A 13331-nucleotide genomic window follows, 5' to 3' on the forward strand; every position below is an offset into this window, starting at 1 on the left:
TTGGTCTGTGTACAGAGTCAGGTTGATTAAGTTAATGCTTAATAGTATTGTATAGTCGAGAATCCATAGATGATACTTTGTTTTCTCATTCATATGGGGTCAGAATACCAGCTAATTTCCCAATCATTTGTTCTGGAATTTGTAGTTCTGAAGTCCTTACAAAAACAAAGACCCAGAGGCCACAGAATACTTGAAATTATTTGGGTCATTCTTTTGTGTTCATGGTTATGTGATGGAAACTTCATTTTTGTGTTGCCAAATGTTAATAATCTTCTGATGATATTATTTGCTGAGGATCATTTTCACCATTAATCCTGGAGACTTTTTTCTTTCTTGATTGTTCAGGAGTAAATGTAGGAGGACTCTTATTCTTTAGCCCGCCTATAGGGGCCAAGAACAACAGGAATCCACACAGCGAGAACCTCCACACACAATGTCTCCTGCCTTCTCCTCCCTAAGTCAGGAACTGTACTTGGTGTGGGAATCTCTGGGGTCGATCTCAATCTTAAATACCCCCTTACTAGGTTCTTAAATGGTAAGAATATAGTTCTGGATAGAAAGGCTACAGGTATGTAGCCTTGTCAAACACTGTAGTTTATCTACATGGGACTACAACAATACATTCAGAGAAAAAAAAGAATACGTCTTTCCAGGAATATTTTATTTTCTCATTTTGGGTTCTCCAAATGAATGCCATCCAATTTATAAATATGAAATCATAAAAATTACATCCAACAAAGAGCTGATGATAGATAAAAGCCAAAAATGAGCCTTTTAAGAGTAAACATTTTATGATTCAATTTAAACCTACTTTTAGTGTTGAACTATCAACATTTTTAGGTTTGGATATAGCCACTGAAATCTTAGTATATTTGGTAAAATAAATCGATGGCAACAAATTGGTTTTTTTTTTTTGTTAAATACCCTTAAGAATAAAATGAAAGATAGATGTCTGGGAAGCAAGCAACTTCATTTCTGTGTGTGGCTCCCTTCGATCACCATAAATATTCATTGGGCTTTCCTAATTTTCCTTATTGTATTCTGCTCACTGAAATATCTGAGGCGAATGTGAACTACAAACATGTGTAACACTCCAGAGCATGAAGTGTGTAAGACATTTCAATAAATGCACAGAAAATGCCAACACTGAACTATAAAATCCAACAAATGATTTTCACGTTAAATTCTGTAACCTGCTTCTAACCATTTACCACATACTGGTCATGTGTATCAACTTGAAGTAAAAACCAAATTTAGAGAAATACTGGTTTTTAAAACTGCTTCTGGATTTTTCCACTCCCCTTGGCTTCGTGATACATCTCTAACAATACTCTGATGATTATTATTCTTATATGGCTTCAACGGACTCTCCACTTCCAGAATAATGAACTTCAGTCTCATTTTTAACAGGTGGTATTTTCTCACTTACACCATTGATTTCCTGCTACCAAGTTCTATGTCTCACATTTACCGCATTTACATAAGCGTATGTCTGAACGACCCATGAAATTCCCTTTCCTCGAGAAACTAGTGAAGTAACCAATGACTTAAAATCTCATGGGAAAGATGATACCTGCATCAAAACACAAATGATCAATAATCTTAACTTGGCTGTGCAAATAGTCACTTGTTGGAGGACAGAAGGAATTAGTCTGGAATGTATCCTGAACTCTCTTTTTCTGACGCTGATTGTCCTAGTTTTGTTGGTATGAGAGAACTAGTTTAAAACATATAAGAAGCAGGAAAATTTTGCACCTAAGAAAATAAAGCAATGGTACCTCAAAATAACAGAAAAATATTCTATAAACCAGGATTTACAAAAGTAATTAGCCCTGTAACTTGAGTCATTTTCTTTCTTCAAATTTTTTTTTCAACGTTTATTTACTTCTGGGACAGAGAGAGACAGAGCATGAACGGGGGAGGGGCAGAGAGAGAGGGAGACACAGAATCGGAAACAGGCTCCAGGCTCTGAGCCATCAGCCCAGAGCCTGATGTGGGGCTCGAACTCACGGACCGCGAGATCGTGACCTGGCTGCAGTCGGATCCTTAACCGACTGCGCCACCCAGGCGCCCCAAGTCATTTTCTTTCTTAAAATAATGAGAACTTATTATTTTGTTATCTCCCACATACAGGTGCAAAGAATAAGGCATTGAGACTAGGCTTAAAGTAGTGTCCCTGTTTGTGCCACGTGTCTTTTAAAATTCACTTTAGCCTTATGTGGGTATTAGAAATAACTTTTTTTAATGTTTATTTATTTATTTTTGAGAGAGAGGGAGGGAGGGAGGGAGGGAGGAAGGGGGAGAGAGAGAGAGAGAGAGAGAGAGAGAGAGAGAGAGAGAGAGAGAAAGAGCATAAGCAGGGGAAGGGCAGAGAGAGAGGAAGAGACAGAATCCAAAGCAGGCTCCAGGCTCTGAGCTGTCAGCACAGAGCCCAATGTGGGGCTCGAACTCACGAAGCAGGAGATTATAACACAAGCTAAAGTTGGATGTATGACCAACTGAGCCACCTGGGTGTCCCAGAAACAACCATTTTAAAAACTGGTCACTTAGCAAACTAAATAGTAAAATTGTGCATGTATAGTTTACAAATATTTGTAAATAGACGAAGCCCTCTTCCAGAAAAGGTACATTTTTTAGTGAACAATTTTAAGTGTATATTTTGCTCTGAGAGAAATACAATGATAAATTGCCAAAACAGTAGCCCAGAATAATTTTTTTAACCTGACTTGTAAAAATACAGAAACTCCGAAGATCGTATCTGAAACTTGCCATTTTTCATGACTGTGCTGACACACTTGTGAAAAGTGCTCAGAAAATAAACTGGACTATGCTATTGAGAGATGGCCCAAAGCTGAAGAATGTCACAAATACTAAAATTAAACTTTTATCAAATGTTCCCATTTTTTGTTTTCAAAACCAGTCAGATCTACATGTTTCAGTTTTATTCTCAAACATCTACCCATGTACTTCTCGGTGTCACTGGAGCCTTTTTTTTAAGTTTTTATTTATTTATTTTGAAAGAGAGAGCCCAAGTAGAGGAGGGGAAGAGAGAGAGGAAGAGAGAGAGAGAGAGAGAGAGAGAGAGAGAGAGAGAGAGAGAGAAAATCCCAAGCAGGCTCCAAACTGCCAGTGCAGAGCCTGATGTGGGGCTTAACCCACGAACCATGAGATCATAACCTGAGTCGAAGTTGGATACTCAACCGACTGAGCCACCCAGGCACCCGGGTGCCCCCGGAGTTTTTATGCCAATCAACTGTTTTCTTTTAACATCAGCCTAAGTTATAAATAAGAGAAAAGCAAAATCACTGTTCTATGTTTCTGTGTTGGTTTAGACTGACTTAAATAATAAAGTTTAGAAGTAACTGCCTCAATCTCTGTGGATGCCAGCCATCTGCTCAGGGCATTTAACTGCCCTCAACAAAATGAGCACAGGAGAAGCACACAGAAAACATTTGCACATGTCTTATCTATGAGTAGATGAAAGACTGAAGTGGTATTACGGGCTGAATTGCATCACCCAAAACTTCATGTTGAAGTCCTAAATCCTGTTACCAAAGAACAGAATCGTATTTGGAGACAGACTTTGAAGAGGTAATTAAATTGAAATGAGGTCATTAGGGTGGGTCCTAATCCACTATGACTGGTGTCCTTATAGGAAGACGACATTTGGACACAGAAAAACGTACAGAGGGAAGACCACATGAAGACACAGGGAGAAGACGGCCAACTAGAAACAAGGAGAGAAGCCTGGAACACATTCTTCCCTCATAAGGAGCCAACCCTGCTGGCATCTGGATCTTGGACATCTAGCTTCCAGAGCTCCCAAACAGCTTATTTCTGTTGTTTACCAGTCTGTGGTTCATTGTTATGACAGCCACAGAAAACGAATACAGGCAGTATCATTTCATTCCTTTGTGTCTTACCACACAGTGCGATATAACACTCAATAGGTATTGGTCATTGACAGAAACCATGCAAGTGAGGCCAGGCTTCTCTGCAAATAATCCTCTCTCTGGTGCTAATCTCTGACATGGGGGAACAGGGCTCAACACCTCCATCCTCCTACCTGCATGGAATCACTAGCTGCCCCAGCAGCAGCCTCCCTGGAATGAGCCCTGCATCTACTCCTCAACTTCTGGCCCAATCCCGGAACAGCTCCCAATTTTTGTGAGATTCTCTTTTCTCCCTAAAATAGAGGCACAGCAGAAATATTCAGTATGCTCTTTCCAGAAAGTATCCCTGGCAAGGATTAGCAAGATGGTATGCAAACATGTGAATCTCATTTTATTCTCAGAAAATGGCAGATGTAGGAGAGAGCTGACTCTTGCCAATAGACCTCAGAGGAAACTGTGCTTGATCTCAACTGTGAGATACATTCCCAATCCCTGACAGAGCCTCTAGAGATAACACAATATGAAAATCTCTTCTACTCTAAATATAATTTTACAGGATTCTAGATGGAGCCGAGGACAAAACAATTTCATCACACATTGATAAGCGACTATAGTTTCCAGTTTATTAACTCTCCTTTGATAATGGAGTACTCTTAATTTAAAACAAAAATGAATAAAAACAACTAAGCCTCTTATGAAAACCTGACCATGAAGCATTCCTCTCAAGATCTTGTAAAGAGACCTTGTAATGTATTTGTAAAGACAAAGATGAATTCAATGTTGAAAAGGTAGTTCACTGAGGACAGAAGATCCAACGGCATCGTTTTCAAATAAACTTCCCTCCAAACTAAGCACCAGATGTGTTTGGTGTCCATGGCTTCACGCACATGACTATGCTAACAGGCCTTACAACCAAGTATCTATAGGAAAGGATTTTGCTTTTTCAGTTGATTTATTAATTGACCAATAATTGAAACAATTTAAACTGCTGAATTACTGATTCTTAGAGGTAATAGTAAAATAAATCAGGAAATACCATGCATAATAAAAAGGGGCCCCCACACAGCTGCCCATAGCACTTACAGTTCTTTATATGTGCTACTTGGAGCATGGCAGAGAACAATAAAACTTTGTCAACAGTGGCAAGTGTGCTCAGTGGAAAGTGCTCATTGTATCCTCCATCGCAGACTTTTCAGTTATCTCCTCATGCAAACGTAGGAGTAGAAATTAACATGCTTTGACTGCCACTAGTAAACATATTTACTAGGCGATTCATAGTCCAGTTCAAAATCCTGACCTAGCTCTAGCACTCCTAATATCAGACTAAGAAGGAATAGTCAACTACCTTGGGACTAAATCAATCACGTGCTTGGGGAAGTTAAGTTTAAATGTCTTCCTGAGGTACTTCTAAGAGCTGAAGTGAAAGACTACAACATTAATGCAGAAGCAGTATTCCAACAGCAATAAATCACTCAGTTAAGTAAAGGAAAAGCAAGGAGAATTCAAATGTAAAAAGAGAGAGAGAGAGAGAGAGAGAGAGAGAGAGAGAGAGAGAGAAGAAGAAGAAGAAGAAGAAGAAGAAGAAGAAGAAGAGAGAAAACACAAGTTTTTTAATTAGATATTTTAGCTTCCAGTTTTAAAATAGGCATTTTTCATAAGAAAATCCTTGTTTATTATATTGTGACACAATTATTTAAAGATGGTGCATATAAAGAAGAAAAGAAACCAAAAAGGAACAACTTATATGTCAGTCAAGATTTCAAGGATTAATATTTATGAAAACAATTGGCAAACAACAGTCCATGATGCAAGAACAAAAAATGTTGTAGCAGATGTCTTGTCAAAAGGCTGCAGACTATGAGAAGTAGCATACTCTCGTCCATATGTTTTCTCAGCCTTGAGAAAAGATATCCTCAGTCATTTCAATTTTGGAGAACACAGAGTGCCTGTGTATATAGTGGAGTAGAGAAGCTTTTTTTGTATGGGACCTTCGAGCCAAGATTTCTGGTTTCATTTGGAAAGAAGTGGCATACATGGTTGACGTGGAACATGAACAGAAAATGAGCCAAATAACTCAAATAATCTAAATAACTCAATCTGTCAGGAAGAAACTGCAGAAGAAATTGGTGGGGTCATTGGTTGTGTCTTGGCCCCCCAGCATCCTTTCTACTATCTTTTGGCAACCACATTCTGATTCTCTTACGAAAAACAATTCCTCCCCTCACCCATGCTGTTTTGTTGGGACTCTCTGTTACTGCCTGGTCTTAAACAGCTGTTCCAGAGCTGGACTTGTGACTATGAAATCTAGGCTTAATAAGCAGAAGAAGGGAACAAACTGAGCAACTGGGAACTCAGAGGGGTCAGTGGATCTGACTAGGTAAAAGGATAGTCATAATGGGTGCAAACAAGGACGCTGAACGGGAGAAAGTAAAGGTCAGCCAGTGGGATGCCTGGATTGGCTATGGTGGAAAAGAAGCAGTTCTTGGTGATGAAAACTTCAAGGTGTTACAGAAGATGTGGGTGATGGACATGGAGAAGAGAAGGTCAGAAGCAGCCAGCATGTGGGAAACACAGCCCATGAGAACTAAAGTCCCGTCTGATGATAGCAGGTCTGGAAACCAAAACACAGAATGTGAGCCAGGTTCCAAAGTCCTGGGTGGGGGAGAGGGAAGGCCCAGGATGTTGGCAGATGCCGAGGTGATACAGTGAGAGAGGCTTAACCTCAAAGGAGTTTTGGACTTTAAGAGGGCAGAGGAATCAGGCTATGAGGAACAAGGAGAAGCAACAGGGACACCAAGTCTCTTCACATAAGAAAGAAACACTCTTTGACAGAGCTGCTGAGAAGGCGAGGAGGCCTTCATGGAGAGTGAGTCTTCGTTTAAAGCAAGAAGGTGGAAGGACCAGTTGAAGAAGTTCAGGACACAGGAGCATTTCCTGAATAGGACAGAGCAGGAGAAGAAGAGTCTGAGAGACTGAGGAGGACAGAAATGGCAGGGTCGGGGCAGTGTTCAATATCCACTGGGGCTAGGCCTGGAAGGATTTTGTGCTTACCCTTTGTGCACCGATGGGTAAAAGCATGGTAGAATCGATACCAGCCGCTTCTCTCAAGAGAGTGAGCAACCAGTAGCAGCCAGAGGTCGTATCTAACTCTATCAAGGCGATGAGGGACTCAGCCAGTCTGCACACAGTGCAGCCTATTCATTGAACGTATAGATGAATAAATGACTACACACCATGGTGGTAGGTAGTGAGAAGCCTAAAGCAAGCACCCCTCTCAAAGGTGTGCCCAAGTGTGAGATTATTGCTGGTTGCCACTCACCTTTCGGCAAGTACTTCCCTGATTGCTACACTCTCATCGCCACATGCTCTCATTTGGATTTCGTGCCACCAACTCATTATACCAAGGTGCTATGTTGTGTTCATTAACATATCATGTTGGTTTTCCCTATTCCAGAACAGAAGAACTAGTATAGTCTATAATTTGCATTTTATTTAGAAATTCAGCCAACGGTCAGGAACAACTAAGTAAAGAGAAACCCAACAGTTGCGCTGAGCAATCTGCAAGTATTCAAAATGTTGTGTGTTGTTTCATTTTCAAGCACCAGACAGCATGTGCAGAAACCAAGCCTACCCTGAAAAAATCAGTAAACAGTAGATGTTCAAAATCATTACACACAAGAAGAAATATCTTAAGGTTTTTGGGTGTTATTTTAAACAGGAAAATCATTTTCCTTTGAAAGCCACAGGTGACGGCCCTACAGCTTTGCAAATTGATACCAGGATAGAATGAAGACAGTCTGACATAGTGATGGTAAACACCAGCCCTGGAGCCAGATGCCCAGTTTTCATCCGTTTTTCTTTTTTTCTGTGTGACTTTGATCAAGATCCTTAACTTTTCTGTGCTATAATTTCCTCAATGTGTTGTTAATGAGAGTTCAATGAAGTAACATTGTAAAGTATTTATGCAAGCAACTGGCTTTTATAACATAGTAAACACCATACAAGGGTTAGCTGTTACTATTACTTAGAGCATGTACCTAAAAGTTGATAAGAATACATTTCCTTTTTTAATATTTTTATTTTAAGATTTCTTGAGCCCTCAGATTCAAACTCCTATAAAAGAAGTAAAAGCCTCAGATAGTGGTTTCAAAAGGTAAAAGCAAATTTAAGTTATAATTGATTTTCCCCAGCATTACTTAATTCTCTGCCATGTGGAGAAGCATCACATGTAGAGTAGACTCAGAAAACCTTGATTCACATCCCTGTTCCATCAGTTACTAATAGTATGGTTCTTACTAGATCATTGTACCTTCTGAGCCTTGGTCTTCCTATAAAATGGAGATTAAAAATTACTTTCCTATCTCTGAGAGTTACAGTGGGGATCCAAGAGCACACACATTGTTGCTTTGCAAATAGCTTCCCTAGAGATGCACAGTCAGCAAACTTAAGTAACAACAACATCAATAATAATAATGTAGCTTTAGTACCTCACATACAGATTATACACACACACACACACACACACACACACACACACACCGTCTCTGAGGACCTGTTCAAATAGGAGTCCAGAAATAAACGTACTGATAGAAAAGGTAACATGTATCAGGCCCAATCTGCTCCACAACCTTTCTATGTCCCTTTTCTTCCTTACGATAGGAACAACACAGAGCAGCGCCAAATACCAACTTTCCCCGTGGCAGGAGATCCTGATGCTACTCGAGATCACAGCTGGACATTGCAGCTAATTACTCTAGCTAAACTCACTCAATGTCCCGGTTTGGATGACTGGGCCTCAGCCTCTCTCCAGAGCCCCAGTTGCTCCCATATTCCCCTGGTTTTCCAGGGGGCTTTTCGTGCTTCTTCTGCAGCCTGAGTCGCTTGCTAGTTCTTTCTGGGTCCCTTTCAGCCCTTCCTGAAAGAGAAGCACAGTGGCTGGAGCCTTCCTTCCATTTGCTTGCCTCCAGATCTGGGCATCCTTCTTTAGCTCCAGCCTCCCTTGGCTGAGCTTCCATCATTACTGTGCAGGGTCTGGGGACCCTGCATCCACTCCTCCTTTTGCTTTCCAAGTCAGACAGCAACAAGGATGTCACAGCCACTCCAACATAGTGCTTGCTGCAAGATAATCTCCTCATTGGCCCTCTCTGCCATTGCTCTGTCCACTGCTGGCCCAACTCTGCATGCCAACTATTAAGAAATCTATTTCCTGGGCTACAAAGAGATGTAAAGTGAAACTTGAAGTGATAATTCTAGAAGCTACTCCTTGGATACCACTAGTGAAGATCAATGCATTGTTCTTGCAGTAGTCAATAACATTTATTGCTACCATGTGCAAATAAGTCAGTCCATGAACATTTATTGAGCAACGACTCTGTGCAGAGAACAATGCCAGACAATGGGAATACCCCAGTGAATAAGATCACCAGTCTCTGCCCTCAATAAGTACAACACTTTATGGAGAATGGAGTGGGACTGAAGAGAGATACACAACCATACCCTCAAAGAATCTCAGCACTCAAGGCCTTCTGGACATTTCTTCATCTTATACATCTTATACATAGGCTAGATGAATAAGATAGATATGCCTATCAAGGAGTTTCTAGTTTATTTAAAATAACAACATAAAGAAAAAAAACCTTCATAAAGCATGATAATAAAGGTTCTATGCTAATAAGACAGATAGGATTTTATAAGAGCTGAAATGTTCATAAACTAGAATAACATGGAGTTATAAGAAACCAATCATGGAATGCTTCCTGAAAATTTGTTTAACTTAGATTTAGGTGGAAAGAACTAGCATCATAGTTTCATAATATATTAATTTTCATGTGTTTTTCTTTTTGTTCTTCTTTCTTTTCTTTAATCACAATACCATTTTTCATCTACAATCATTAACTACCAAATGTCTTACACTTACTAAAAGCAATGAATGGTTGGCTAAATTTTGAGTACTGATAATGTTTTCATCATATTTTAGTCATTGATCCCTACAGAATCACAGCATATCTCAAAAACTACTGAGGAAATGCTGTCAGATTTTAAAACAGAAAAGTAAAGACAAGGTGTAATTAAGAATTTTATAAATTTTTTAGGGGCGCCTGGGTGGCTCAGTCGGTTAAGCATCTGACTTCGGCTCAGGCCATGATCTCATGGTTTGTGGGTTCGAGCTCTGCATCAGGCTCTGTGCTGACAGCTTAGAGCCTGAAGCCTGCTTCAGATTCTGTGTCTCCCTCTCTCTCTGCTCCTCCCCCACTCATGCTCTGTCTCTCAAAAATAAATAAACATTTAAAAATTTAAAAAAAAAGAATTTTATAAATTTTTGCAACAATGAGGTTATAATGACTATAATTGGGTAAACTTAGCAATTTCATAGCTTAACCAGTCACCAGCCAGCTCAGCAATTGAAAGAAGTAAATTTCTATAAACAATTATTGCTTTTATGTCCATCTTAATGATCATTGCCTAGATGAAAATATAATCAAGATTCCAAAGTGAAAGAGTATATTAATTATGTTCTTAAAAAGATCTCTTATTTTAAGGAGACATCAACATATTTTCATATTTCCAACCATCTAGTTATCTATATTTAAATAACACACACACTCCCAACATACGAATGATTAAGATAGAATAGTATGTGTGCAACATCACTTCTTGTATGTACATAGTTTAAAACAGCATTAGAACATTGCAAAAAAAAGTTGCATTCACCTCTAAAATGTATTTAGTAAGAAAGTCTACAAAACACAGCTGATACTAAAAACTGAAATTTATTTTCCCCTAGCAAAACAGTTATTATCAAATTCTTAAGCTATTGTGCACTCTGTATAGCAATTCTACTTAAATTTGTTTATTTGCCTGCTAGAGAGTAAAATTAGTATGTGCGTAGAAGGTGAATGATTCTGCACAGACTCTTATGATAAGAGTAGCTTGATACAATTTATAAATTTGCAACAATGTGATTACTGCCGAGACTGACAGGTCTGCATATTTGAAGTAGGAGGTAAGCTCCTTGGTATAATTCCTGATTCTTTTTTTTGCTGCTCCTCAAAATATGAAATAAAAGATTAGTTACAATGATTTTTTTCCTGCTGAGGGAAAGAATAAATTCTTGTTAACTCAGCTGACAGTAAATTTTAGAGTTAAAAAAAATGATGGAAGATATCTTAAAAATAATTGAAGGCAACATTTCTTAAAGACCTTTATTCCATATCACTCCAGATACCAACTTTTAAATCAAGAAGCCACTATCTGCCATTATTGTTCAATGTGTAAATACCACCTACCCCACCTGGGCATTGGTAAAGATCACAGCTCTCAATTAGATGCTGTGCTGTTTGTTGAATGCCACATTTCCGCAAGGGGCTGCCTATGATGGTCATCTTATAAAGCACTGTTTAGAACTTTGAAATCTAATATTCAGGGTACTAACAACTCAGACCATGATCACAGGGTGGGATGTGGGGAGCTCTGATACTGATCTGTAGGGCTGTAACAATAAAACCCGAAAAACCCCACAGCTATTGTGTCATAAACTGTTCCCAATCAACTTGGTCTGAAATCTCAAGCCTCTTCCTTAGCAGCTCACTGAATAAAAGGCTTATGCTTTCCAGTATATATGTATGCAAATTTTATCAAGAATAAAATCAAAGAACTCATTTTATTTAGCTGAATATCTGAGAAAATAAAAGGTTATGATTATAAGTCATATAACCTGTGTGGCTCCAATATACTGATTAAGAGTGTGAGCTCAGGAGCCAAAATGTCTGGGCTGGTTTACCAGCTCTCTTCCGCCTGTTGGATGTGTGACCTTATCCTCCATACCTGTTTCCTCACTAGTGAAAGGGAGGTAAGAGGACCTCCTATAACAGGGGCTTGAAGATGAAAATAAGATAATACATATAAAGGATCAGGAACAGGATCTGATACACAGTAAGCTCCTGATAAATGCTGGGCTGCTCCCATTTATAAAAGCCAGTGGTTAAAACCACTCCATAGGTATTATAGAGGAAGTTTCTATTAATTCCAAGGATACTGGCATTTTAACCCGAACATTTTAAGAATATTGAATTTGACTAAAATATCTTTGTTGTCCTGTAGATTATATGTATGTCAGTGTAATTTATGAGTAGATAGCAATATATTCTCAGGGGAAATTATGACTGGCATTCCACATAGGTCAACTTCTCTGACTGCCGCCCAAGTAAAGTAACTTTACCAGTTCCACAGGCTATCAGCAAATACTTTCAGGACTCGTTATCTTTTCCAGTTCTAAACTACAGAAGCTACATGTTATATATTTAGGATCAGAGCTTATAGACATCTATATTTATGATTTATATATTTTTTATGAGAGGAATAATTTGTAATGCTCTATAAATCTTAATGGACATGTATACTAAAGAGTGTAAGATGAAGAAAAAAAATCTTTAAACTAAACCAATCCTCTGAACAAAGTCCTTCTTGTTTCCTGCTCCCCTCATCAGCTCACCTCTATCCAACCCACAAAAGCTTGTATCTCCATTACCACCTCAGGTAAATGCTTACTCAGGTATAGACCCTGAAATGTCTTTAAATACATAAAACAGGGGTGCCTGGCTGGCTCTGTCAGTTGAGCATCCGACTCGATTTTGGCTCAGGTCATGATCTCATGGTTCATGAGATTGAGCCTTGCATCAATCTCTGTGCTATCAGCAGATGGAGGCTGCTTGGGATTCTCTCTTCCTCTCTCTGCCCCTCCCCCCAACATAAATAAATAAACATTTAAAAAATATGCAAAATAATGGTGTGGTGCTATAATTACACTGCTCTGTTCAACAGCACACATATGCTATCAAGTTATGTCTTTTTTTGTGGTAGAGAGGTCATACAGATAAGAGTGGGACAAAATGGCTTAAAGGATAGAGAACATTTGAAATCTCACTGCCCTAAAGCCATTTTAAAACATTCCTTCTCTTGCTTCTCTCCCCAGATTGTCAACATACATTTTTATTTTTTAAATGTTTTATTTATTTATTTTGAGAGAGAGAGAGAGAGAGAGAGAGAGAGAGAGAGAGAATGCCCGTGTGAGTGGGGGAGGGGCAGAGAAAGAATCCCAAGTAGGCTCCACACTGTCAGCACTGAGCCTGATGCAGGGCTTGAAGCCACAAACTGTGAGATCATGACCTGAGAAAAAAACAAGTTGGATGTTGAACCAACTGAGCCACTCACGCACCCCTACATATTTTTTAATGCAAATAAATATACCAGCTGTAGTTACCTGTAAAATGCTTCCAAACATGACCAATCCCAAAGGGATTTCAAGGTTGTTAGAATTATATCCTTTGTACTTTGTTTTTTGCTTTCCTACCAGAATCACCTAAACAAACAATACTTACATGGAATTTTTATAAAACTCTAGTAATTTTTCCCTTTAAGGACTTTTTATATATAATTTTC

General features: G+C 39.0%; 1 protein-coding gene across 2 annotated transcripts in view; it reads right to left on the reverse strand.

Annotated features, from left to right (window-relative positions):
• The window catches only part of ITPR2 (inositol 1,4,5-trisphosphate receptor type 2), a 508158-nt gene that overhangs the window by 207797 nt on the left and 287030 nt on the right, over nt 1-13331 (reverse strand). The gene's annotated exons all lie outside the window — the stretch shown is intronic.

This window comes from Prionailurus bengalensis, chromosome B4, assembly GCF_016509475.1.
Source record: "Prionailurus bengalensis isolate Pbe53 chromosome B4, Fcat_Pben_1.1_paternal_pri, whole genome shotgun sequence".
Lineage (NCBI taxonomy): Eukaryota > Metazoa > Chordata > Mammalia > Carnivora > Felidae > Prionailurus > Prionailurus bengalensis.